Below are 12,651 nucleotides of genomic sequence, written 5' to 3' on the forward strand. Positions count from 1 at the left end.
TGCTACATAACCAACACAGCTACCTCTGGATATGTTTTCCAATTATAACACAGAGACTCAAAGCAATTTTCTTAAATAAAATTATGCCTACAATGATGTCCTGGAATTAATGGGCCCATGGCATTTTAGAACATTATTAATGTATCATATTTCAATGGCCTTCTTTAAGTAATGCTATAGCCAACAACAACAACACAGCCACAGCCACCCCCTTACCAGCCAATTTAAACATGGATTGTTAACAAGATCTCATCAAGGCTAGCATAAGTCTTTGATAGGTTCTTGTAAATCACCCTCATCTAAACCTGACGGAGGATTCATGTCCAAAGCTAACTCATTAGAGCTAAAGAAATAGGGCTGAGAAGTCACTAGAATTTTTAACTATTATATGTAACGGAGATATTTGAGGAAAGGACGTTTAAATGAAATATAACCCAACTTGGTAGGTAATAAACCTATGAAGTCCATAATTGCTTATAGTAAATCTTGCTCAAATGAGTGATGTCTGGCTGGGGATGCAGTTGCGTTCAGTTTTACAGTCCAGCAAGTCTCATCTCTATGTTTCTGATCGACATTTTGGAAAATGAAAGGAAAAAAGATAAATGTTTTACACTGGTGCAGAGATGTGGGACTTAATGCTGGAACATTGGCTTTGGTGAAATCCTAGATAAACCACAAAACTTCTTGGGTGATCTTGAATGAGTTGTTGTTGTTGTTCTTGTTGTTATGAAAATGACATTCAGGGCTGTTACTGTGTAGGTAATGGAAGGGAATTTATGCCACTTGAAGATCCTTGGGAGAATAAGGATGAAACCAGAGCAGCAGATTGGTATGTAAGTAAACAGACATAGATAGATGGGAGATATGCCTGTCCGATGCTGATGCCTCAATCAAGGAGTTCAGATAGACAGTCAACTATTTGCTGACTTGAAGTGATAGCTGTTAGCAAATTGACTCATGTTCAATTTGTGGTCTACTTGGACTCCTAGATCCCTTTCACATGTAGTCTCATTCAGCCAGGTGTCCCCCATCCTATTTCTGTGCAGAAATATGAAATGCACAGATATAGGATGGGGGACACCTGGCTGAACGAGACTATGTGTGAAAGGGATCTGGGAGTACAAATAGACCACAAGCTGAACATGAGTCAACAGTGCGATGCAGCAGCTAACAATGCGATTTTAGGCTGCATCAATGTCGAGATCAAGGAAAGTAATAGTGCCACTCTATTCTGCTTTTGTCAGGCCCCATCTGGAATATTGTGTCCAGTTCTGGGCACCACAATTTAAAAGGGATGTTGAGAAACTGGAGTGTGTCCAAAGGAGGATGACTAAAATGGTGAAGGGTCTGGAAACCATGGCCTATGAGGAACGACTTACGGAGCTGGGGATGTTTAGCCTGGCGAAGAGAAGGTTAAGAGGTGATATGATAGCCCTGTTTAAATACTTGAAGGGATGTCACATTGAGGACAGAGCTAGCTTGTTTTCTGCTGCTCCAGAGACTAGGATCCAGAGCAATGGATGCAAGCTACAGGAAAAGAGATTCCACCTCAACATTAGGAGGAATTTCCTGACAGTAAGGGCAGTTCAACAGTGGAACACACTCTCTCAGAGTGTAGTGGAGTCTCCTTCCTTAGAGGTCTTTAAACAGAGGCTGGATGGACACCTGTCGGAATGCTTTGAGTGAGATTTTCTGCATGGCAGGGGGTTGGACTGGATGGCCCCTGCGGTCTCTTCCAACTCTATGATTCTCTCTCAGGAGATTAAATATCTTGTATATAGCTTGGAACAAGATAGCACAGAGTACCAGACAGTTGTCTTGAATACTCACAGCTCTATATACAAACAGACAAAGTGCTACGCCAGTCACCAACCACAACAACCCTACACCAGAGATAGTCACCTTCTCCCTTTTATAGGTGGTCTTCTGTGAAGTCATGTGATAGCCATGCCACCAATGAAACCTTGCTGGTTTCATACCTAGTGCAGGTTGCATCATACCATTTCCCATGATGCACTGCTGGCTGACTTCACCTACTTACATGTTGTATCAGATGTCCCATGATGCACAGCTTCCAAATGCTGACTCATGCACACCTGCCACTTGAACTGTAGTTACCTCTGCTCCAGTTCCACCTAGTGGCCACATCCATGTCATTTCCAGGCCAAGTGTGCTACATGGTCCTGACACGCCTCCCTTTTTTTGTAAGTGAAAACAAGCATTTCAATTGATGCTCCAATCAATCATGCGATGCTTGTGTTTCCTGTCTGTTGGCCTTCCTGATTATTCACAGCTTTGAATGAATATCCTGATCATGCAGTCCCAGATCTCTGAAAAGTTACTTTCTTCAAATACAACTTCTAGAATCCCCTAGTTGGTACAGTCAGTAAGCAGCCATGGTTTAATGTAGACACCAATGCAAATATAGAACATACCAAAGATGAAAGGTAGGTGATAACACAAGCTCACAAGACACTCCATGATCTAGTAAGTATGGTTAAGAGATCAAGCACTTCTCTGTCTGTTTTGGGTAATCCTGTCCACTTTTCTCCAAGATGTGTCATATCCAGCTGGAACACACACTACAGATGTTATCTGGGTTTCATCATCATATCATGATTATTACAGAGCTAGGAAAAGTTCCCATTTTAGAGTATATAACCTAGACCCTCCCAGTCATTAGGGTTAGTGGCAAGATGGGGGTTATACTTTTAAAAAGTAACTTTTCCAAGCTCTGAATTCACAACTGTGTTATCATCATTTATCTTGCATTTCAAATTGATTCCCTCAATGCTCAGTCTGAAAGCTAGCAACATTTATATCTACGTCTCCAGACAGATAGCTAGATCGATATACTGTAAGATATTTGCAGTATATAAAAATATGGCAGAATGCTTTTGCAGTTGGATAACTTCATCTTTATTTATATTTTATTTTAACTGTATTCTCTTCCTGCACTTACAGCTACCATTAAATGTAAGCAATATTTTTAAAACACTGGAACCAGACATGAATGATTGCATGTTTTTCTTTGAAGGATGGCTACCTGGTTCACATTAATAAGTTAGGTGTCATGGCTCTGGCTCTGGTCATTATAGTTTCCAACAAAGGAAATCTGAAGTAAATAACTCCATAATATTGGAAACTATGTTGCCAGAGAAGCATTCCTGCTGAATTAGCACCTTTTTTCATGTTATGCAGGGCATCTGCGGGCATGAGATGTGGAACTCTCTGAGTCGCTTGTTTCTCTTAACTATGGACCAAACCAGATGTGCTGTTCAATGACTGAATTTTGGATACAGCTTGGAAAGTTACTTTTTTGCTCTACAATGACCAGAATTCACTGGCAATGCTGACTAGATAATTCTGGCAGTTGTAAGGGAAGCTCTGATTAAATGCATTACCTTTGTTTTTATTTTAACAGCAGCCACAAAAGGATTGCATGCCCACATACATTTAACAGATGAAAACTAGGACATAGAGGCCAAGCAACATCAGAATGTGGTCAAGACAGCAGAAGATATTAGTGAAGAAGAACAGAAAATCTCAGAATTTTGTTGCATACCCTCCAACTTTTCACAGATGAAAAATGGGAAACGTGTTCGTGAACCAGATCCAAACCACCTCACATCTTTGGTTGAAATTCACTCTTATTTAGTTTAATTTTTATTTTCAATCACATGATTACTAATGCAAAGTATGATCCAGTGCTGGATACATAGAACAGCAGTATTGGGCTAAACTTCCCACATCACAACACCCTGTTCTGAAACCTTCCAGAGCAGGTTTTGGGGGCCATTTTGAAGTGGTGCATTCAAGTCTTTTATTCTGAGTCTCAAGTCAAGTCTCATCTCAAATCCTTGCAAGATACTTTAAAGTCAAGTCTCAAGTCTGTAAGTCAGCTTTAACATTAAAAAAGGGATGGTGTGATGGTGTGTAGTGTTGTGGATTTCAATAACTAGAAAATCAAAAAGACATGCACAAAGTTAGAGAAGCAGCAAATGTGTTAGGCAAAGGGCTTGAGGCTGGGAAATCCTTCTAAAGCTTTTCAAAAGCTTTACAAGGCTCCACCAATGTAGAGCAGGGACAGGCTGCTGAGTAGGCTTTAACCCCAACCTCAAGTACATTGCCTAACATGTTTGCTGTTTCTCAATGAAGTTAGACCACAAGTCAGTCACTAAAAATATACAAGTCTTGAGTTGAGTCAAGTAAAGTCAGAGCATCATTTATTGTCCAGCCAAATCCTGGTCAAGTCGTTGAAGCAACTTGATCCTGTGTTGAGTTCAAGTCAAACAACTCAAGTCTATGTCACTGGAAAGAAGTGGTATTGGGATGGTGCTGCCACTATGGCATTGAGTATGACATTCAGTGTAGGCCTTTGTCATGTTAAGTCACAAACCACTTTCATTATGAGCAACAAACTGGGCATGGATCAACTCACCTAAATATTCCTCTATCAATACAGATGTTTCATAAGGCAATACAGGATCAGGACAAGTTGAGACAATTTTACTGGTCCCAAGCAGTCCATCCTCTCTGTATGAATTTGAAAAAGAAAAGAAAGGGGTGGGTGCATGGAAGGCAAGTTGTAAAAAGGTACAATTTGTGACATTGCACAGCTTCATTCTGTTTGCTATATCTTAAGACAGTAATTCCCAAAGTGGGTGGTACAGCCCCACTGGAGGTGATGGAAAGATCCAAGGGGGCATTGAGGAGACAAGGGGGCAGCAGGAGCCGGTGAGGAAAAAGGGGTGGCAGAGGAGCCTTCAGTCAAAGCACTGGTACACAAGAAAGACAAGCGAAACCACAGTCTTTAAAATCATGGTGGGATGAGGGTTGCTGCTCGATTGCTGGGGAGATGTGATCAAACAGCTGGCTGAGTAGTGGCTGCACTGGCCTTTGCCATAAGGTCAGCACAGGCAAGAGGCTTCTCAGTCATTGCTCAACCAGCAGCTTGGTTGCTGTTCCCAAGGTGACTGAGTGCAAAAGGAGCAGTGGCTGAGACTGAAGATTGCTTTGAATATGCAGTAGAACTGTAGATCAAGAAGTATGCATGGGGAGGGGGGCAATAGGGTTCTTGCCCAAGAGGAAAATGGACAGTAGCCTAAAAACCTTTGGGGAAGAGTGTCTAAAGGCATTATCCTTAGCTCTCTGTTTTCTGGCATTGTGATCCTTGAGTCACTGTAATACTTGAACTAACCTACAGGTGTGTGTGTGTGTGTGTGTGTGTGTGTACAGAATTATTTTCCAACAAACTCACATGCATATAAAAATTCACTACCTACCTCAACATTCTGCCATTCAAATGGCAACAAGCATCTGTATAATACAGAATCTTGAAGACATGTGGCTCACTCTAGGTCATTCTGATACCAAAGACACAATAGTATATACTACTCTAATTTTATAGCCAACTGAAGTGTCCTTTTGCTCATGTTCTCCACTTTCACCATTTGTTTTGAGTTAAACTTCAAACATGGGCACATTGTTTTGTTAAAAGGGCTAATCTTGAAAAACATGTTCTTGTTCAGGAAGTGGAAAGTCTTGAACAGCAATAGGATGTGTGTGTGTGTGTGTGTGTGTGTGTGTTACTATATTTTAAAGTAGTTTTAGCTGAACACATATTTGAACACTAAAGGGAACAGACCTAGCAAGTCATAAAGCAACTAAAGGCATAGTTGAAAGAGGGAGAGATGTAGAGAGGGAGGAAAAGATTGTTATATATAATAGAAAAGATCAGCTTCAATTGAGTGGCATTTTTAAGTTGTTTAAGATTACAAGCCTGGTCTCTGATATAACTAAACATTTGTAGAATTCAGCATAAATAACAATAAAGGTGCTTTTGTTCTCTGAATGTGTGAAGTGAGTGATCCATCCAGATATCTTCTTGGCTAAAGAGCCAATGTATGGGCTCATTACCATTATCTTAATAAATAGTTACTTTGTAGCTTACACAACATTATTTCTTACAGTCAAACACTATAGGGCTTTTGGTGGGTATTAGGACGGTAACAGGTAATTTACTAAAATCTTCTCATTCCAGCAACCCTTCACTTCATCCCTTAATTATGCATGAAATTGTCCTGATACAGTTCTGCATTAAGCCTTAAAAATTGCTAATATTTCTGGTCATCACTGGTATTTGAGGTTAAAGACTAAATTACATATTCCCCCATAATCGATAACAGCCATCAGTTTTTGTTAGTAAATCTTAAAGTATTTCCATGTGGCTGGCAGTATCTGCTGGTGTGCAATAAAGTGCCTCCTATATTAATACATGAACTACAAATTATATTCCAAAATAGTGCCGATGGGAAATTAATCCAGGCATCTTCCCCCATCTTCCATTAATTGGCCTCACTAGAAATTATGTTTCCATTTCAAAATGGAAGCCCTGGTTAAACATGAAAGTGTTTTTTCAAAGCAAACATTATTATTATTATCAGAAGACTTTAATATAAATTAATAGAGTTCCTATGGGCTGAAATCAGACCAGTACTTGAATTAAACTACTGAAGAGCTTCAGCAAAATGGTAGTCTTCAGAACTGCCCATTTTTTCATTGCCTTCATCTTGGTGATTCAACAAAGCCCAAACAAAAGTCAAAAGGCAATTAGTATCCTGGAAAATCACAGAACAACGTAATATACAGATACACATTTTCTTTTAAATGAACTTCTGCACCATGCCAGAGGAGAGAATCATTCTGCCCCCCCCCCAATTTTATCCTATTTATTGGATCAAACACCAAAGCTTGTTTCAATCTTCAGTACCAGTTTAGACTGCCATTCTGCACACTGCATATCTGAATGCTTCCCCACAGGAAATAAAACACAACTCTTGCCCACTTACCGAATAACTGGAAGCCTGAACTGTGTCCTCTTCTTTACAAGGTACTTTTTCTTTGTTGTTGTTCTAGGAGAGATTTTAGATGGGGAATTTAAATGTGATTCCCTGTTGTATTCTGAGAAAAGATGTTGAATTGAGCTTTCTCTGGGTTTCTCTTCTTCAGGAACATTTTCCATTCCAGCTGAACATTGTAAGAAATACTATATAAGTTTATGTCTCGGTGCCTAGGTTTACTACTACTACTACTACTACTACTACTACTTCTTCTTCTTCCCTCTACATTTCCTTTTCCTTTTGTGTTCCATTAACAAACAAACAAAAGGGGGGAAAAACCTGGAAACAACCAGAAGGAGAAAGCCTGAAAGCTTGTTTTCTTTTTGACAGGATATTTTTTTCCCAAATAAATTAATTAATCAATTACATGCAGGTCATTTTGAAGAGCATAGCATAGCATTTTTATCGTTATATCTGCAGGCATGATTTAAATTTATGGGTTAAGTTGCTAGACTTACCTCAGATTCAGATCCCTGTAAACTTTGTGCATGGTGTAAGATTTTTCACAAGAGCAACATTAACAATAACAATAGCTGGATTACTCCCCCCACCCTGCCAAACAATAGGAGCATCCCACAGGGAAAGCAGCAGTAAAAAAAAAAATAGCATCGAGAGAGGCTTACAGCAATGTTACAGACTTCAGCATACAACAAACATATGCATCCATGAGAAGATAATCTTCAATCATTTGACGAGAGGCAATATATACAGCAGCAGACACTAACTATTCCATCCCTTATTTATTTATATTATTTATAAATAATAAATAGCACTTACCTTCCCTGAAAAACAGCATGAACACATAACTACATACATATAAACACAACATACATATTCAAGACAAGTAAGGAGATAATACAATCGGTCAAAGAAGGACACACATCAGCAGATACACTTAACAGCCAGCCAAACTTTAAGCCAAAGGAGATATCTGTGCAGTCACTTAGCCCATGTACAAAACTATCAACATGTCCCAAGATGAATGGGCTCATTGCTACTAGACAAGAAAGTGGCCAATATTCAAAGAGCATTTGATCTACACCCTAAATAAAGAACATCCCCATTAGGGTTTCACCATGAATGAAGGAACTAGTCTCATAGGATGCCAGTGACTTGGCAGGTCACTTTGTTGTTTTGTTGTTGTGTGCTTCAAGCCATTTCCAACTTGTGGCAACCCTATCCTAGGGGTTTTTTGGCAAATTTATTTAGAGGGCGTTTGCTATTGCCATCCTCTGAGGCTGAGGGAATGTGACTCACCCAAAGTCACCCAGTGGGTTTTCATGGGATCTGAACCCTGATGTCCCAGTGTCCTAGTCCAGTTCCCAAACCATTACACCACACTGGCCCTTGGAAGCTCATTTACATTCCTAGAATATATAGCAAAACCTTCAAATTATATAATTCAAATTATATAGCTCATTTCAAAGTCTGAGTGGTGCTGGATGCATAATGAAATGTATGTCACTGAGAACAGGAAGGCAAAAATAAGATGTACATTGGCAAGAAGACTTCTATTATGGGATACAACAAATCTCTTTTCTCACTGGCTTCCTAAATGGTTCAGAATTACTGGTACATATAATGCTTCACATTTATGACAGTTTCATAATTTGCATGGATTGTAATATCATTTTGTAGAAAATAATAGATCTCACTTCTTTCTTGTACTAGATTTTAAATCAACAGTAATCTGTCACATTTTGTTATATTAGTATTTTTGCATCATTTGCATGAAGCTTAGAAAACTATTTAAAAGGCAATTCATTAACAGCTATAGTTTCAATGCCTCCTGAATAGTTATAAAATCTTTCAAAACAGGGGAAGGCAAAGTGTGGCTCTCAAGGCTGTTTTTCAATCCCCGACTACCGTAGATTAAACAGATGCATAAATGCCACTCCTTAAGTCTCTCTCTCTCTCTCTCTCTCCTCCTCTCTCTCTCTCTCTCACACACAACACACAAACACAACACCGCTGCACTGTATAATGCAAAAATATTGATTTTTTCATACCAGAAGCAGATTTCTTACTGCTTCCATTTGGTTTATTCTTTTCGGAAGCCATATCATCTTGAAGTGTCCCAAAGGCAGAAACTGGCCCCTGTGCCTGCCCAAATGGCCATCCTTGTTTTAAAGTCATTTTTCCCGCTCCATAAAAATACTTTAGCTACTTTTTAAAATAATCTGAATGCTACAATCCACTGGCCCAGGATACAAAACACTTTATCCCCCCATTCATCTATTATCACTTTAATACCCACAACAGAACATTGGATGATAGCACAACATGGTATTCCTCTCCACCCTCGAGTGAGGTCATAACCTATTAGAGTTCCCTGGAAAAGGATCATAGAATCATAGAATCAAGAGGTTGGAAGAGACCACTAGGGCCATCTATCCAACCCCCCTGCCAGGCAGGAATTCAAAAAGCATCCCTGAAGATGGCATCCAGCCTCTCATTAAAACCCCAAGGAGGGAGACTCCACTACACTCCGAGGGAGTTTGTTCCACTGTCGAACAGCCCTACGTCAGGAAATTCCTCCTATGTGTGAGGTGGAATCCTTTTCCTGGAGTTTGCATCCATTGTTCGGGTCTAGTCTCTGGAGCAAGCAAAAAACAAGCTTGCCTCCTCCTCAACTTGACATCCCTTCAAATATTTAAACAGGGCTATCATATCACCCTAACCTTCTTCTCTCAGGCAAATCCCCAGCCCTAAGTCGTTCCTCATAGACATGCTTTCCAGATCCTTCACCATTTTTAGTCGTCTCCTTTGGACACGCCTCCAGTTTCTCAATGTCCTTTCTGAATTGTGGCCGCCCAGAACTGGGCACATGTCTAGGTGGGCACTATTACTTCTCTTGACTAGACACTATACTTTTATGATGCCCCCTAAAATGGCATTGGCCTTTTGCTGACACTCATACTGTTCACTCATGTCAACTGTGGGCTACTTGTACTCCTAGATCCCTTTCACACATAGCCTTCTCTTCTCCAGGCAAACTCCCCAGCGCCCTTAGTCGTTTCCTCATAGGGCCATGGCTTCCAGACCCCTGTGGGACCCCACTGGTCACTTCTCTCAGGATGAAAAGGGCCATTGTTGAACACCCTTTGGGTGTGGCCGGTCAACCAATTACAAACCATGGTACAGTTTTTTTCCCTTGTCAGCCCACATTTTACAAGCGTTTTTTCAATATGTCATGGGGAACTTGTCAAAGGCTTACTGAAATTGTCCTTACTAAGTTACCTTTTAATGTGAAGTAGTTTATACCTTAGGTACTAACATATAGCCACTTGTTAATTGGTTACTCAAAACTATTGCTTTTGACATCTAAGAGCAGCCAGTGATGTCCCAATCCCTTCGTGATACGGATGTTTTTGCCTCAGGGCCAACCTGAGCAATTAACCATCGAATGTGAAGGAGAAAGACCGGCTGCCACCCAGCACAATACAGAAGCCAGCTAGAAACAAGGAATCTTGCTTCAACGCTTCATCAGACAGCAGTTAACTTAAGGGCGGTGTAGACAGTCCCAAAAAGGGCGGCCTCAGCTGCCCTTTTACAGGACAGATTGGGGCGAGGCGCAACCGCATGCTATGGCCCCGAGCTGGCCTTTGCTTCTCCTTTGTTGCCCTGCAAAGGGTTGAGATAGCTATGGAAGCAGGCTTTATAGCGTTGTGTGGACACCGCACCAGAGGAGTGGCATGATCTGCCCGGGGGGCAGAACCAGTGCGTGTGTCATGTAGACACTACACTTCATGTAGGCCCCAACTCTGCCCTCAACTCGGCCTTTAGGCCGATGTGTACCAGGGCCTTAATAGACCAGAAACATCATCATGCCTTCTAACATCTTGCTCTAACTGGGTTCCCCTGGCACCTGCCACTGAAGCAGCGGCCCACTCTGCTTAATCACAAATCATAGAAGCATGAGTTGGAAGAAACCCAAGGGCCATCAGGCAGGAAATATAGCAAAACACCCCGGACAAATGGCCTTTCAGCCTTTGTTTAAAACCTCCAAAGAGCGAAACTCCTCTACACTCCAAGAGGACTGGGTTTTCCACTGCCAAACAGCTCTACTGGTAAGGAAGTTTTTTCCTAATGTTGAGATGGAGTCCTCTTTTCTTTATTTGAATCCATTGCTCTGATCCTATTCTCGGAATTGCAGAAACAAAACTTGCTCTATCTTTAGTATGACCTCTGTTCAAATAGTACCAGCTCTAGTTAACCATCAGATGGTGGTAGTAAATATACAGTCTCCTATCTCATGAAAATGGAGAATTAAAAAAAAGAATAACAATTTCTACAATGATTGTTCCACTAACTTCTTACTTGCCATCAAATCCACTGATGTCAGTTGCAGCACTGGGGAAGAGCAGGAGCTAAGTAATATGGAAAGTTGTGGTCTTTCCCACTGAGGCGAGGGGGGTATCTAATTGTTCCATCATGTGGTGTGAGGGATTGATATAAGCAAGTGTTGAGTCAGGGTACGAAGTGGCGAGTTTAGCTGGGACAGAAAAAGAACACCAAAGAATCTAAGTGTGTGGCTTCTTGGCTGAGCTCCTTGAATGAGACAAACCAATAAACAAGATTTTCACCTTTTCCTCTGACTTTCACAGCGAATAATGAAATTCTCCATTTCCTTACCCCTGTTGTTCCCATCCCTGATCAGAGGAAAAATGGGAGTAGCGGTGCAAATGGGCAGAATTGGTTATGGCTCAATAAGCGGTCATGTGAGATGCCAAAAATCCAGCTCCCCTCTAGGGATTATTGTTGGCATACCGAAACACCTGGCGACATGGAATTCCTGCTGTCAATCACCTAATTTCTCAGATAGGAAAAACTGAGGCTCACAAAGGTGAAGAAAGCAGCCCTCCAATCAATAAATCGCCACCACTGCGGCAGGAATACCTTCAAATTAAATTTTAATTCCACCTGATGGCTTGCTATAAGTTACTTTTATTCAAACCCATTCATCTGACCCACCTTTGTTCCAGACAATTTTGTTTAGAGTCCCATAATATTAACACGGTTGGCCAGGTTCCCCAGGCCACCATTCTGTACTTGCAATCTGAGTGCATGAGAGAACCCGCTCTTGCCCCAGGGGCTTGTAGGGCTGCCAGGAGACTCCTGTAGATTAGTTGGCACCAAAGTGTCCCAGCTATGATGATTCTAATCACCAATGTTCATTGAAACAAGGACTGTTGGGGATATTGGGAAGAGACGGGGGGCGGGGGGGGGGGAATCCGATTTATCTTTGAGATAGGGGATGGGTGGGTGGCAATGATGACGGGCCTACTGGCTGAAATCACACAATTTGTTCAATATAAACATGGATCATGGGATGATGGTATCTGAGTCAGCTTTGAACCTCATGTGATATGTTCCAAAGGATGTATTAAAAAACAAGATGGTTGTACCCTACTTTCTATATCATCTATAGAAACAGAGATGGGTGGAGAACATTTTATGAGTGTTCAAGCATCCCAGCAGGCTAACAAGCAGAAACCCAAGACACTGGGGCAAACGCCCAACTCCCTGCACCCATTGGGCTGATGGCTAAAAAACAGTACCATCCACAGGTGAAGCGGGGGCTTATAGCTCAGCATTTTAAACCGGTTCCAGCCTCCTGGGCGGGAGCCGGATGGTGGGCTGGAGCCGGGGATTATTTCTCACTAACCACCGCGAGACCACTGGACCAACCATCAGCCCAGGGTCCTAGCCATGCTCCGCCAGCACTGTTTAGAAGTGGAAAGCGTTT

This window comes from Sceloporus undulatus, chromosome 2, assembly GCF_019175285.1.
Source record: "Sceloporus undulatus isolate JIND9_A2432 ecotype Alabama chromosome 2, SceUnd_v1.1, whole genome shotgun sequence".
Lineage (NCBI taxonomy): Eukaryota > Metazoa > Chordata > Lepidosauria > Squamata > Phrynosomatidae > Sceloporus > Sceloporus undulatus.